At 40.8% G+C, this 15,286-nt stretch overlaps 1 protein-coding gene across 1 annotated transcript in view; it reads left to right on the forward strand.

Annotated features, from left to right (window-relative positions):
• Positions 1-15,286, forward strand: part of LOC108671367 (high mobility group protein 20A) — a 68,182-nt gene that overhangs the window by 15,166 nt on the left and 37,730 nt on the right. Inside the window, exon 4 of the mRNA XM_018158898.2 lies at positions 13,323-13,379. The gene's annotated coding sequence lies outside the window, so the exon portion shown is untranslated. The remainder of the gene's footprint in view (positions 1-13,322; positions 13,380-15,286) is intronic.

A 15,286-nucleotide genomic window follows, 5' to 3' on the forward strand; every position in this document is an offset into this window, starting at 1 on the left:
CGCTTCTCTCGTACGCATGACGGTCCTATCAGGAGATCCTGAGCTGCGGCAACGAGATCAATCTCTGAAATGGATCGCCGATGTTTCTCTCACTATCTCTGCTTAATTGAATCACCAATTGGCAGCCACCGCTCGAAGCCAAACGACTCTTACCGTGGCGCAGACTGCAAGACTTACTTAGCTGCCGCCATTGCATCTGCGCTGCTTCCTTGGTGACACTTTTCTTTCTTGTCCGTGTCTGCGTGCTGCTCAGCGGGCATGATTTTAAGAGGAGTGGTTGTCGGCACCAGATACGGCAATATTGCTCGAGCCTGATGAAAAGACGCATTTACGCTGATTAAAACAACTCTGGGTTACGGACGTCGCCTCAAGTGAACTCAACTGCGGTCATCAACCGCAGTTCCTCACACCGTTGCCCGCTCTTGGTTCGTTGCCAAAATTTACGAATTTTAAAAAAGAAACATAAGACTAGTATCCAGGTTTCGAATCTTGATTTAGAAGCATCTTCAAAGAAAATGCAAGCCTAGTTGTGCTTTTTTCCTCAGAAACAGAAAATGTGGATAGACTTGGTCGACCAAGTGTATAGCATACGCATGCGACACATGCCTTCTTTGCATGAACGAAATGAGGTGGTCGACTCGTTGTGACAATGCGGTGCTGCTGGCAAATTGAATGGTGCAAAGCTTGCGCTCGCACCTTTTTGTGTTCCGATAATACTTCTAGCTTGGTTTCCGAGTCGCTGTTTTTGCGTGATTTTCTTGCCTCAAATCTCGACTGCTTGTCGCAAATCGGTTAAAATTCTTTGCACAAATCGATTTTAGTGGCTCATGATTCATTTTATATCCCTAGATCTACATATATGAGCGAAGAATATACTCAGTTTTGTTTTCAAAGAGTTCAATGAGGTGAATTCAGTAAATATATATTTCAGAAATTTATTTTTCACGGCTTGAAAAACTTTTAAATTTACTCGTTTGTTTCTCACAGTGACTGCACTAACATTTCGTTAGCCCACTTGCAAACTACGTTCGTGAATGTGTGGACACAAGTTTCCTTAGCCAAATTGCAAACTATGGTTGTGGATGTGTGGGCACAGGTTTCGTCAGCCCCCTCGCAAACTATGTTCGTAGATGTGTGGGCACTGCTTTCGCTAACTCACTTGCAAACTTCGTTCGTAGAGGTGTATGCAATGCTTTCGCTAGCCCACTTGCAAACTACGTTCGTGTATGGGTGGGACCTGCTTTCGCTAACTCACTTGCAAACTATACGTTCGTAGATGTGTGGGCACTGCTTTCACTAAATCACTTGCTAACTGCGTTCGTAGATGTGTGGGACCTGCTCCCGCTAGCCTACTTGCAAACTACGTTCGTAGATGTTTGGACACAGATCGCATCTGTTTTATGCTCGCCCGTTTAATTTGATCAGCAGGCCATAGTTCTCTGACATGCGATTGCTATCGCCCAATCGATGTCATAAAACACGACGACTGCGGATGGTGGATATTACGAAATGCGGTGATCTCTTCTTGCACGGGCTGGCCGGTATCTGAGGTGGCTGTTCCAGATCTCCAGAAGAGACTGGAACCTCTGCAACTAACAATAAATCCCTTGCCGAAAGTGGCGGCGCCGCATCAGCAGCATTTGGCAGGGCTGCGTGATGGTTCCTCATTAGGAGCTTTCCTTGGTCTTCTTCACAGGCAGCCTGGTTTGGCTGTCCTCTCTACCCGACCATCCTCCTCCCTTTAGCTCCTTACCCTAATTCGCTTTTGTGTCAACGCCTAATAGACGTTAGAAAATACTATGTTTGTTGAATTCATATTATTTGTCATTTCACACGCTTTCATCAGGCAAACCTGAATTTAGGACCTGTACACAAAATCATGTTTTTTTAGCGCATTTTCTTATTTATAGAAAAAAGGCGTTATTGTGCTCGCCATCTCCGTCCGTCCGCCCGTCTGTCTGTCTGTCCGTCCGTGACTTTACGTTTTCGTCGACAAGAAAATGCGCTCTCTGTCACTCACTGCTGTGAGTACTGAGTTATATTTTTTTTATTCTGCACACGCGAAAAAAATTCGTGTTTCTTTATGGCTGGAAACATCTAATGCTTTGTCAATGCTTTGAAAAATTAAAACCTTTGTGTTTATTCCAATTTATATAACCGAGAAAGCAATCAATAACGATTAAACACAATTTTGGAGGGGATGATAATCGTAATAGATAGTCACATATATGGCGCTTAGTTTCTTCAATGGTCCTGCTAATTGCAAGTTTGTGATAGCATTCAGCTTCCAGTTACGAAATATTTTGTATCTGCTTTGAGATAATCCGCTGAAATTGGTGTAGATACAAACTGGCTTGATGCTTTTTATGGCTAAAGTTAATAAAACGGCATTTTTTCAAACTTGGGTAAGAAATTACACTAGTTATCTTACGACTTACGACACTTCCATTTTTTCAAGATTTAATCTCCTGTACTTATTGCCAAATTTAAAAGGCGGTATTATTTGATTTATTTCCTCTCCGAATTGAAAGTGTTCCTGCTTGTAGCTCATGCGCATGCGTGTAGCGAGTTTAGAACTCGGTAGGAGGCACCGTGGAGAATATCTGCGGAAAGCTCCTAAATCACGGTCCAGAGCCCACATAGAATGTATTGACGGGGGTGCATGGCTGTGTTTAAGCCTCACTTTGAGCAACTGCCATCTGGTATTGATTGATTCCGCTGGGGATTGTTGGCGCTGTGGTGGCGACGACGATGGACAGCTTGTGAGTGAGTGAGTGAACCTCTGAATCGACACATAACGTCATTCCAAGCCTGCACTTTTTCGAAGAAACTTCTTTGTAATAATTCATCTAGGCCTAGTTCACCGTTAGATTAATTTATTTGAACTAGCACTAACTTGCCGATGTTTGCTCTGCGAATAGTGAATGGTACGACTCGCTTCTCCACACGAGAGACCACGTAAAACACGTTATCAAGCCAGCCCCTTGAAATATATAAGCACATAGATGTTTTCATTTAAAATGACTAATTCATCTTGATGCGTCTCTCGTATTTTCCATCAATGGTATAAAATCGTAACATGTTGCGCCATGCTTTAGGATATAACCAATATTTCTCGGGAAGTGCAATGTTGGTTAGGAAACATAATTTCATCATGTATATCGATGACGACTTTAGTTTTCTTACATTTCTGGAAATAATTGATTAGAAATTTAACATCTTTAAAACCTGGCACTGATTTAAAATCTAGGGCTAAATTTTATTTTTTATTTTTTTAGTTTTTATTTTAATCTAAGCCTATATTTTCTATAAATGCCTGAGAAAACAGCATTTATTTGCGAGTACTTGTGCTGTTCCACGGTCCCCATAGAATTTCTCCCAGTGCTTTCCTTCTGCCAGGGCTCAGTAATACCATCCTCATGTCTTCGGGCTTTTAAAAAATCGCCGTCGCCAAGCCTCTCACTTTGGTGCTTCAGTTCAGTCTTCACAGGAGGCGAGAAACTTTCCAATTCTATAGGACAGCAGCAGCCTTATAAATACCCGCGTTGCGAAAACATATCCACTCTCAACTTCATCTGCCGTAGCGGCTGGAAAACATCCGTCCGCTGATACGAAAGGCACGGCATGATTGCGAGCGAGGGAAGTGACGCTCAATCTGCTCAAGCTCCCTCACGAGCACACTCGCTCCTTCGTGCTTTTTTTGCGTCTGACTGCAGTGTGCATCTTGGTATTTCCACGCGTATGTGATAATATATTAATGTCGATTATATTCAATTACGGTGCTGTAATGCTTACTGTTTGACTGCAAGATTTGCTGGAGCGATTTTAGCAGAAAATATTTATTTCAGAACGAGTGAAGAATATGAAATAAGACGAGTATGAAGAGTTTCGCAGTGCAAGAGTACACATGTACTCGTGCGTTGCGAAAAATTGAGGTGTGTCGATTTTAATCAGTCAGCCTTAGGCTAGCACTCTAGATGTTCTTTTTAAATTGAAATCTAAATCTCAAAGATATTTAGGAATAATTCTTAATGATATCTACCTACTCCAAAACTCCAGTAATAGCCAGAAATGTTTTCAACGCAGCATCATATTGTACAACATTTAAATTGTTCAGAATTAAATCTATGCGAATGTCTTCGCATGGATAGTCTAATCTTCGATTATTCAATCAATATAAGATTTTGATACCATTTAAATTGTTTAATGTCTTGCAGAACAAAATAAATCTAAAATATACTAGACTTTAGTTCCGGTTTATGCCTTGGACTGTCAACTGGTCATTACTTAGTCGTCGTTGAGATGAAAACCGACCACGTCGCGGGAAGCTGAAGGTCTCCAGCATATAGAGATGCTGCCGAGCACTCGGGTGAGAGAGGGCGCGAGATTGAGGGAATCCAGAGACTGGAGGGGCTGTGGCGGGAGCCGAGGGCGGGCAGGGACAGCTAAGCTCGAACTAGAAGCTTGGTCGAATTGGAGTTAGTGGACGACGCTTTCTTGTGGGCCTCAAATAAAAGTGGGGAGAGGCTCTTTTTCTTATTTGGAGGTGTGGAAGGAAAGGCGACTCGACGAAGAAAAAGGAAGAGGGTTTTGAGGGGAGTTGCAGGGACATTGTAATTGGGTTAGGGTGTTTGGATTGATTGTAGCCACACGTGTGCGCCTTGCTTTGTCCTTTGTCGCTCGATACTGCAGCCTTTGTCAGTCTCATGGACAACGTTCTTCGTGGTATTGGCAGTCAGTAAATTCCCTTTCTTTGTCTTGGTCCTTCCTCAACTTACTGTCTCAATTAGCCGAGAGTGCCAATTTTTAATTCATGCCTTTCAAATCCTCTGCGTCATCCAACGCGAACTGGATTCCTGGTGGTCAATCTCGAATTTGTCCGAAATTGATTGTGTATCTGTTCGTTTTCAGGTCTTGAGACCACGTCTTCGTCGCCTGTAGCTACAAGGTGTTTTTAATGGATGAACTATTACTACCATGATATAACTACTTTGTAAAGTTCAAAGCTATCGTTCAAAATAAAATAAACTGAAATTTAGTGTCGCTTTTAATTGATACTATAGTAGGACTCACAGTAATTGATGGATTCACAGATATTGTTGATCGGCCATTAGATTTATTTAAAGTTGTACGCTCGATGTAAAAAGTTGTAGTGCATCTAAATCATTATTTTATTTCTTAGTCTAGTAATTGATGTAAATATCTTGCGTACAAATTTGTAATATTCACAGTAACCGTTCGTCAAGGTTCAACAGATACTGATATGTTCAGCTTTCTTTGATAGAATAACTGTAAGAATAACTGTATAAGGGTTGGTCGGCTCCGTTTGGACTTGGCTCTCACCTCCGCATGATAAGAATGTAACTTGATAGCACTCGCTCTGCCTCTGGTAAAAATCCCCCAAATTAGATTGCTGCAATAGGACGAGGAAGCTTGGACTGCCGGTGGAAAGCCGAGCCATCGTAACCTCCGAAAAAAGGACGGGCTTGAAAGAACTTTCGTGTTACTTAGTCTTCTTTTTTTTGTGACATAATAAGTTATCCTCTCGAGACATGACGGTTTGACCTTTGTGGTGATTTCCAGGATTCATATTAAACTTAATTCTTATATCAGTTGTTTATTATTTAATAGTATTAAAGCTCAACGTTCGCATATCTGTTGCAAAATATTTCTATTGAATGCTCGGCATTTTGGTGTCTTATGTAGTCAGAGTAAGTAGGATGATTTTTCTATTCATATTTCCAGGACTTGATATCATTTCGAGATCATGGATTTTTTTTTATAAATCGAACTGACCGTCGCAACTGATCCCATGGAAGTAGGCAGGCCATGCGTATCATGTGTCCTTCGCATTTCTGAATTCCATCCCTCTGCGGAGCCGCAAGGGTGCTAACACCACTGGAATGATTCCCTTGCGTTCCAAGATTCCAGACGCCGGCCTCCGTCGCATTACCGGTCCTATGGCAAACATGGGACTCGCATGGAAGACTTGCCTATAGGAGAAAAATATTGAAGGAGGTCCTGTGCGGAGGTGCCAGACTTCGATTTCACGTCTAAATGATCTAATCAAGCGAAATAGCAGGGTGGCTTTTCTTACAAGTGAGAGTTCGAACTTTTCGACTGTACATTTTGTCCCGTTGCTGCCTCAACGATGTGCGATGAATTTCGTGGTCGAAATTTCTTGCCCTAACGAGTTGCTTTGCCAGATAGGAAATTTTTCTCAGCTCGGCATTTTACTCAAGATTTGAATTCCGTGTGTCAGGGTTTATTTTCGCCGCAACTTTATTTTCCACAAAAATGTTAATCACGTAAAGCAGCATAATTTTTTTGGAGTCTCGTTCTGCAATTCCAATTAAGAAGAGTGAGACAGTACAATCAATATACTCGTAGTTTCATGAAATAACTTTGTGCTTTCGTGCTAACGAGTCCAACTTTTCTGAATTAAGTTCAGCCCTAAAATTGCTGTAAAAATTGTATTATTGAATGTTAAGTTATTTCGCACGAACAATTTGCCAAGGTAATAACCTCTGTTGATGACGGCATTGAGAATCATGTGAGCGTTAAAGCTATAAAGGTGGAACTGGGGAACCTATCACCTTCCAATTGCTAGTGTAACTTATCGTGCTCCTGATCAAGCCCAGAGATCTGAAGGGGACGCTCTTTCCTGTTCAATTAATAGTGTTGTTAAGAGATCAAGCATAAAGCGGTAAGATGATAAAATACTCTGGGTGATATAAGTATCTGGTGGCCGTTAGAAAATTGCTTTGTATTCCAGCACGGCATCCTTTGTTCGTTATCGCTTGGTCTTGTTATTTCGTAGTTCCATATTTCTCTGTCGGACGAGTCCTTCCATTAGCGACTGGTCAAAAGCAGACCCTAAGATTCCTGTCCAAGTTCCAGGAGGCAGACACTCGAAAGACGAAGATTAAACGGTGATTCTCCTTCAGGTTAAGTCCTTGGCCTGCATGCTTAGCTCCGAGGCCTCACACGTTTACATTACATTTATTTGCGGACGACAGTCGCTTAAACAGCTTCGCTTGGGTTAGTCTTAAGATGATCTCATCAATGGAACTATTGCATTGATCAAGGATCTCGTGTCAGCAAGCTTAGGTCTGAGCTGAACTATTCTGTGGAATGTGCATCACGTTAAATAATGCTTACAATACTCTTTAATGAACTCCATCCTGCTGCACCAAAGTGCGAACAGGAAAAGATGAGAACAATGTTTTTGTCATTACTCATTGATTTTGTTATTATTCTCGTGTTCATTTGTTTTTTATAGTGTCTAACTTACCTGCCTGGAAATTTTATCCACACGAAATCATAGTTTCCTCATCCCAGTTGTTCGTGTTGTCCTGTCAAGGTATGCTTTGATGATTGGGTCCGTACAATAGGGAGAGTGGCAGGGAAGATGCCTTAGTTCGAACGGGGCATCTGGAGTGCTGGTCTCATGCCCCAATTGATGGGCACTTCGTTGATAGTCTCAAGACCGCCCATGCAGGCACCCACTGGGATACAATTTTCTTCACTTAACTTGTCGATGCCTTGCTTAGCTAATCTGTTCTTAACGCGGCAATGCTCTTGACGATATCTTGTCCATCAGCGTTCCATGAATATCAATTTCTTTAACGAGGGCTTGTGATTGATCATTTCTTTATCGAAAATTCAAGTAAAATATTTTTGAAACTGTGCTATGTATGTAATTTATTCTGAAAGTATAGATTCTATAATCTAGAAAAATTAGATGGTGTGCAAATGAGTTACGATTGATGATCATAAGTAATTAAAATAATTCCGTTCATATGGCAGTAATTTATTTCACTAACGCTAACTCAGGCTTCACTGTGTTGATTGATCTCTATATATGGGTTCTAAAATATTGTGATGGCAAATAATGCTCAACATTCAGATTTTGATTATTTATTTGGAAGCGACTAGGCGTTCCTTGAGTTCATAAGCAGAAAATTCTATCGAGTAACCCTCATAAAACAAATTTCTATGCTCTTGCTACAGCTATTTTACTTTCCAGTGATATCATGAAATTAAAATAAGCCTAAATGATATGATGTATAATTTTTACCAGTTCCATATTAAATTAACTGTCAATATTCTAAACTTAAATGAATTATATATTCCTGCAGTTGTTGTTAATTTTGACGCGCATGGTTTCACTTTAACCAACTTTGAGCGCATTGAACGCCCGTCCGAGCTCCTTCTCATTGAGGCAAAGTCGTATTTTTGGCTGGCACTGCTGATCTTTTCCACCATTTCCATGACAGAATAGGACTGACTCTACCTTCTATTGTTCTAAGCTCAAGTGCTAGCCCCATTGAGCTGTTTTTTAAGTGAGTCGTATTTTCGAATGGTTAATTGTGTTGAGGAGCTTGCTAGACTGTTAAATTGAACTGACTGTAGCCTGATCTTCAGTCCTGGGTTACTTCAGAGCCAACGGACTGGAAGAACCGTGGGTTGACATTTTGAATTAGTACTGATTTTATCCTCTGGGCGATGCCTTTGTCCTTCATATCTACCATGGGTAAGTTCAAATGTAATTTACGAACTTTAAAAATGCCCAACACCAAATATTCTGAAGTGTCTTTCGTTCAGAATTTAGACCGTTTTTCAATTTGTAAATGATCATCTACTTTTCTTATGGTGTGAACTTTTTCATCATAAATGAAATGTGGATAACGTGTTTCAGTTATATATCTTGTTCTAAAAAAATCGGAAGTTGACTGAAGTATTATCGATGAATTTCCCGTTTAATTTTAACGTCATTGGCATTTTATGTCTAATTTTAAATTGAAAATTGATTCACTTGAAAGTTTAGTTTAAATTATTTTCAAAACTGTACGTATTTTTTAGATCCTACTGAAATAAGATCAGAAACTGAACACTTACATTTATTTCAGATCTATGATTTGAATTTTACCGTTTCTACTAATTTTTTCCTGTCTTCGCACGAAACAATTTAATATGATTTGAGGGAGTGAGTAAGGGACTCATGTCGCCTATAGCTGTCGGCGCCCCAGCGCTAATCATGTTGCAGGGGCTTATAAAAGCCGTCTCATCTACCAGCCTTATCAGCTTCAGCTCAGAGAATGCTTGCATGCAAGATAACGTCCTCTGTCATCCGCTAGCCCTCACTTGGATCCCATTATAGATCCTTTGTACATCAGCAAAGCGAGCAACTAAAAATCACTCTGTTAACCATTTCTTGCTCCTTCAACGTACTTCTAGGTGCTTGACTCTTATACATGTAATGCTTTTTAAAAGTTAGGCAAAGTAAATGCTAAATATGCGAGACAAAGAGAGCTAAATATTTAAGCTTGAGTTAAGTTAAAAAATTAGGTGTGCACACATTATCTCTAGTTTGAGGCCTAGCATGCACGTGCAAGATCTGAACAACAATTATAATATAAAACAATTGTTTTACCTCCTGCGCAATTATGTTCGGTAAAAGTGTGGCAGCGTCAGTAACTAGCGTCTATCTGTCTAGGCATATCACATTAGCGTCCTGACTACCTATGATTGTTCGTGTCGATCATGGACGCGCGATACCCACTCATTTTGCCCACAATATGAATCTCATTATGAGCTGCTGAAGGTAATGTTAGCTTAGGGTGAGCCCACGCCGCCCGCCGTACCAACTTCAGCCTGAAAGGCACTCTCTGCTTGTCAGCGACGCGCTCCCTTCACTAAAAGCTGCCGATATTTAACGCTTCTACAGAAGTTATTGTTGCATTACTTTTAGACGGGATGTAATTCTTTTCTCAAACGAATTTGATTCGAAATTATTTGCATTTATATATTTACTGCATGAATTTTAATTTCATGCCAACTGAAGCGAGAATATATATTTTATGAAGATATCATTACTTTTACTGACATTACGCTTCCCAAAAATTTACGATTAATGACAAATAAAAGGTAATCTGCATCAAAAGTCATTCATCATTTCTGAAATGAATATTAATTCCTTGAGGGCCTTAGTGTACTTTTTTCAAGTCTTGGTTGTAATTTTATTGGGATGAGTTATTTTTCTTCTGTACTAATTAAGTGCAGGAATACTCGATCAGTAGTTTGTTCTGTATTCAACAACACCGTTACTGTAGACCGCAATCGTTTAATTGAAACCTCAAATGCAAATCTCGATTTTCAAAGGTAAATCATCCCTATTTTCCGCCGATCAATTACTACCTGTGCACCACGAGGCGGCTGCCAATAACACGCCTCCAATATTCATGAACGTCGATCATCGGAGCCTCTATGCACTCACCTTCCTGTGAGGCTTCGCAACTTTTGGCGCCGTTGCGTTCCTCATTAGGAACACAAGCGTGAGTGTTGGAGTGTCCGCCCGCGCTCTTGCTATGCCTTTGATAATTATCGGGAGAGAAAATAGAGACTTGACAGATGCGAGCAAGCACGTCCTCTAGCGAGTCTCTGATTTGGTCTCTTTGTGTGTGCGCAATCATCAATGTTTTGAAGACTACGGATGAACGACGTCCGTTCGTTCTTCGCAACAATACTCGATAGCTTCTTAATGAGCACGCCTGACCTGCTGGCTGAGAGAGAGAGGAACACTCATTGATCTCTCCCCTCCTCGGACCATAGTTATATTGCCACCTCCTCCTCCTCCTCCTCCTCCTCCCGCTCTCATTTGCTCATCCTTGTACTTGTCGGTATCTGTACAATATAGCTGAGCTTTGACGAGAGCTATGACAAGCACTTGGTTTGATTTTAGACTTCTTCATAGGATTCACTGGGAGTCTCATTTTATTACATCAAAGGAATTTCGGGTTGTCAGATGCTTACATCTTTGGAGGATGACTTTCTGCTATGTATGTGTGCTCGTCTATATAGTTTTTGGGGATTATTTATGGCTCTTTGAAGATATTTACATGTTCAGATCCGGCAACTAGATGGTCCGTACAAACCTCTGACAAAAGTAAGCGGCCTCAAATTTTTGTCACCTCATGCTAGGGCTCGACCAAACAACGATCCAAGACGTGACCTCTGCCTTTGGTAATGGCTGGTGATGTCGAGACTGTTCCACGGATCGTAATGTATTTAGAGTACCTGACCTTCATGGCAGCAAGGAAAGCTCTGTCATGCTGTCACCTTAAGCAGTTGAGCAATGAAACGATCACTGAAGGTTAGCACGGAGGCACCGCGTTCCAGTTCGCTATATATTGAGTGCCTGTTCTTTATACGTATCATACAGAACGAGTTTTATTCTACTTCCTGCATGATGCTTCCTTGCCCCAACCATCATGACATACTTTTGTCGTCAGTATCGCATAAAAGTCGTATTTTCCTGTCGATGTCGTCGAATATCGCCGTTTGTCTCCAAGCAGCAGTTTTACAAGCTTGGAGTTCAGTCGATCGCAGGAAACGTATTTCTCCCGTCTTCACCGACTCGCATGAAGTCGACTCGCCCAAGTTTCGTGATCCTCGACAATAATGACAATGGAACACATTATGTGCGCTCTCACTCGCTCAGTAGTCGCCGGAAACCGACGCGAATAAAGTACACTTTTTCCGCGGCCTTATCGCGTTTCTTGCGCCGAAGAGATGTCATTAAAATGGTGTTCCTCGGGGAGAGCTTGAAATGGCGCTTGCAGTCACGGTCGTCGACTTGCCTCGAGCTCAGGGAACTTGGCTTCCCTTTTCTTCAAGAACTTTTACTTCAGGCATCCTTTCCAGTCAGAAAAATCATGTAATTAGGAAAAGAAAAATTTGCCTGTGGAATAAAGAGTCTCTTTGAGCATCAGACGCGGTATATCAAACGATCCTGAATGAAGTCTTCTTGCGGGGGTTGATTGGAGTGTGCTGTTAAGTGTCTGCTGCTGTGCAATAAAAAGATAAGAAAAGTCAGGTATCGACCAAGCATCTGCATGGCTGGCGGTCACAGTAACACCTGCTTTGCGATAAAGCGCCGCCGTGCTGTTAGCTTCTGTGCCGCACAAAACACAAGATAAGGCACATAAATTACAGCTAAAAGTCAACCGGTGGGTGCGCTTTGCGACACTTTTTAGCCCATGCTTGACCAAAATGAGCAAAAACGCAGTTATCACTTATATTAGAGGGTGTCTTCGCGTTTTTATAGGTAGCAGCTAATGAAGATTGTCTGACGGAACAGTTGGTAAAGATGGCAGCTGGACGCTGCATTCATTTAATGAAGCGTTTGAAGACGATTCTGCGGCCAGCATTGATTGTGATAAATGATATCGATACGGAAATTGTTCTTGACTTTTAAACAGCTGTCGCTGACCGAACTTGTTTGGGGTACCAATATTGTGTACTTATCAGAGACTACGAGTTATTTAAGCCTTGTGCCGTCCTTCTTTTTTGCAGTAGTAATCATATATATAAATCATTATTTAAATGTTTTTATTGTTAGATTTTACCCTGCTGCGCAGCTGTAATCGTTTCTTAACTTCATTATCGACTATTTTTTGCATTTTGAAAAATTCTCAATCTCATTCCGATATTCCGAAACTTTAATCAAACTTTTCATCAGATAATTTTTTGTTGAATTTCGTAACGATTGCTGGATATCCTGAACGCTGTGCATCCTCTAGTTGAATATACAGACTGCCGGTTATTCTCCTGAATAAAAAATCTCCATGTACGATTTCTTTTGCTTACATGAAAACCCTTGCACTTGTAATAAGTAGCTTATAATTGCTGCGGAATTGCTTGCGTTTGTAAATTAGGAATAATGGGAATGTGTACTACCTTTTCTGAACAGCGGGTGTTCAAAAAATGCTTTATAATGAGCTGCATGACGGTGGATGGTGTAAACAGACCACCAACTTACATGTTATGGGCAAAACTACTGCATTGTTCGTACTTTTGTTGCATTTTACGTGAGTTACGAACCCACCACTGCGAACCCTTCGTTCAATGTTCAATATTACTCATCCCTATTGAACGTTGGTTGCATGAGCCAGAAAAAATTAACTTTTTTATGCTCTGTTGAATTTGCATCAATTTTTAGGCAATTATGATGTAAAAATTATAAAAAAATTTTAGGCATCAATTATATTTAGGCAACCATTATTCATCTCGTGAAATCCGTTCATCAAAAGGCTATGAAATCTAAACTTATTAAATTTTTCATGCAATATTCTAATTAAAAACAGAGCTATGTTCGAGGTGATTATTAATTATTGAAATGTACTCGTCTCGATTATCAAATGCCTTCGAATGTTTCTCTTCAGCCAAAGGTAATATGTATTTTTTTGAATGATTTTCTTTAGATATATTGAACCAGTTGGTCATCGATGGTTAAATTTGGACTTTTCGATTTTTTGCAGGCTATCTTCTCCTTTTGACTGCCATTCCTCCGTTGTCGGCTGCTTCTGCTGCTGACTGTGAGTGTTTCAATCCCACCGATTATTATGAAAAAAGATTTTAGATAAAAATATCTCTTCTGAACTGTCCTTAAATTCATCAAATAAATTTTATTTTAAACGACTTCGCGGGGTCGCGAAGTCGTATATTATTTATTTTAAACGTTTATTATTTTATTATAAACGTCATTTATTATTTATATAAACGTTTATAAACGTCGTTTATTATTTTATTTTAAACGACTTGCAAGTTAACTATCTGTCAAAAACTTTCATTTTAACATAATTGCTGCTCATTCATAACATGGTTTTGCCCTTTTCGTTGTATTTTATTTTAAATAAAACTTTATTACTCTTCTAATACACATCACTGAAGAAGCTGCTGCATCATCTCTGGTAAGAGCCGCGTCATAATCTTGTTTTTAGAGCTAATTCGTCAACACTTGACTTCAGCCCATGAAAGCAAGGGCTATGATGTCATAACGATTTACGTTCCTTGAACGTTTGCCGTCCAATGTCATTATACATTCTATCCTTCTGTACACGCTTCAGCATTATAGGTGTCGTAGCAAGTTTTAATGTGACAAATCTTTATTCTACTATGAGCACACAGAAACGGTTTATAATGTTAGTTATTTTGTGTGTATTGGCAAAGTTATCATTCATCGTGTGCATTAATTCAAGATAAGTTTTGAGTGTGTGCGAAAATTCCGCAAAAGTTGCCCTGAGGTTGATCCCATGCGTGCAGCTCATCCACCTATCAGTCGCTTTCCCATCGTTCGACTAGCTGTTTTAATAATTTCGATCCGGCAAGGTAAATACTCAATGCATATTTCTTCGTCTTTAATGTCGAGATTCCCATGATTAGTGTGGCACTTGAGGATGGCAGTCGGTGCAATTACTAAGTCTGTGCAGCAGCTTCCCTCATTGTTCGAATGCCAGCCCCAGCGATCGTGTGATTGTCGCTCTGGCTTGGTTTGACTAATCTTTCACAACTATCCGGGTCGAGTGCTGTTCCAATTATGAGTTTAATGTCCCCTAATCGGCATAAAAATGGTTACAAACTGTTGCAATGTGACACTTCCCTCCTAAACCGATTGAATTAAAACGAGCCAAATACAGCTGAAAAAATTTCCCGGCCGTTTATCGCGACATTCATGCGAAAATTATGGCGTCATCCACGTGTGAATTTTCATTCAAGAAATGTCCATTAACTGCGCATGTGAATCCAATCCTTAGATCGAGCAGCGCTCTACCTATTTTGTAGAATTTTATGCCAGTAGCCTCTAGTTTCTCTTCTCGACGACTCATGTCGTATCTTTAATCCAAGTCCACGGATGAAGAAGCTCCCGACCTGAATGTTCTCTCTGAAACTCTAGTAATCGCCGAGGTCCTTTCCCATGTATAGATATATAGATATTTAAAGTAATCCTACAGCTGCACTCTAAAGAATCTTTCTGCAATTTCGAAGGAATTAACGTCAAGGGAGAACCTTTACTATGACTGATTTAATTACTCGACTTAAACTGGCCCACTTTCATGCTGAAAATCGTAGACTCATTCGCCTGCGTCTTTTTTAGCGTCTCGTATTCCTTATTGTTATCGAACGGCCAATTCCTAGGGACTTGGTCTTTGTCTAGGCAAATCCGGAGAAATTTTTCATCCGTGTAATTACCTCTGGAAGGCGAGTGTTGGAAGCTGTTCTAAAGATTGGCCCGGACCTTCACGCTCGGAGCTGCCGACTCAAAAGAACGGCCCCGGCCGGCGAAGGATGCTCAGAGCCGGCAAAGACGGCCAGAATACGGCGGCCGGAGAATTAAGGATACTCAGGGCCGGCAGAGACGGCCAGATGACGGCGGTCGGAGAATTAAGGATACTCAGAGCCGGCAAAGACGGCCAGAATACGGCGGCCGGAGCTGAGGTGCGAG

The sequence above is a fragment of the Hyalella azteca genome, unplaced genomic scaffold, assembly GCF_000764305.2.
Source record: "Hyalella azteca isolate HAZT.00-mixed unplaced genomic scaffold, Hazt_2.0.2 contig10517, whole genome shotgun sequence".
In the NCBI taxonomy this organism is placed as follows: domain Eukaryota; kingdom Metazoa; phylum Arthropoda; class Malacostraca; order Amphipoda; family Hyalellidae; genus Hyalella; species Hyalella azteca.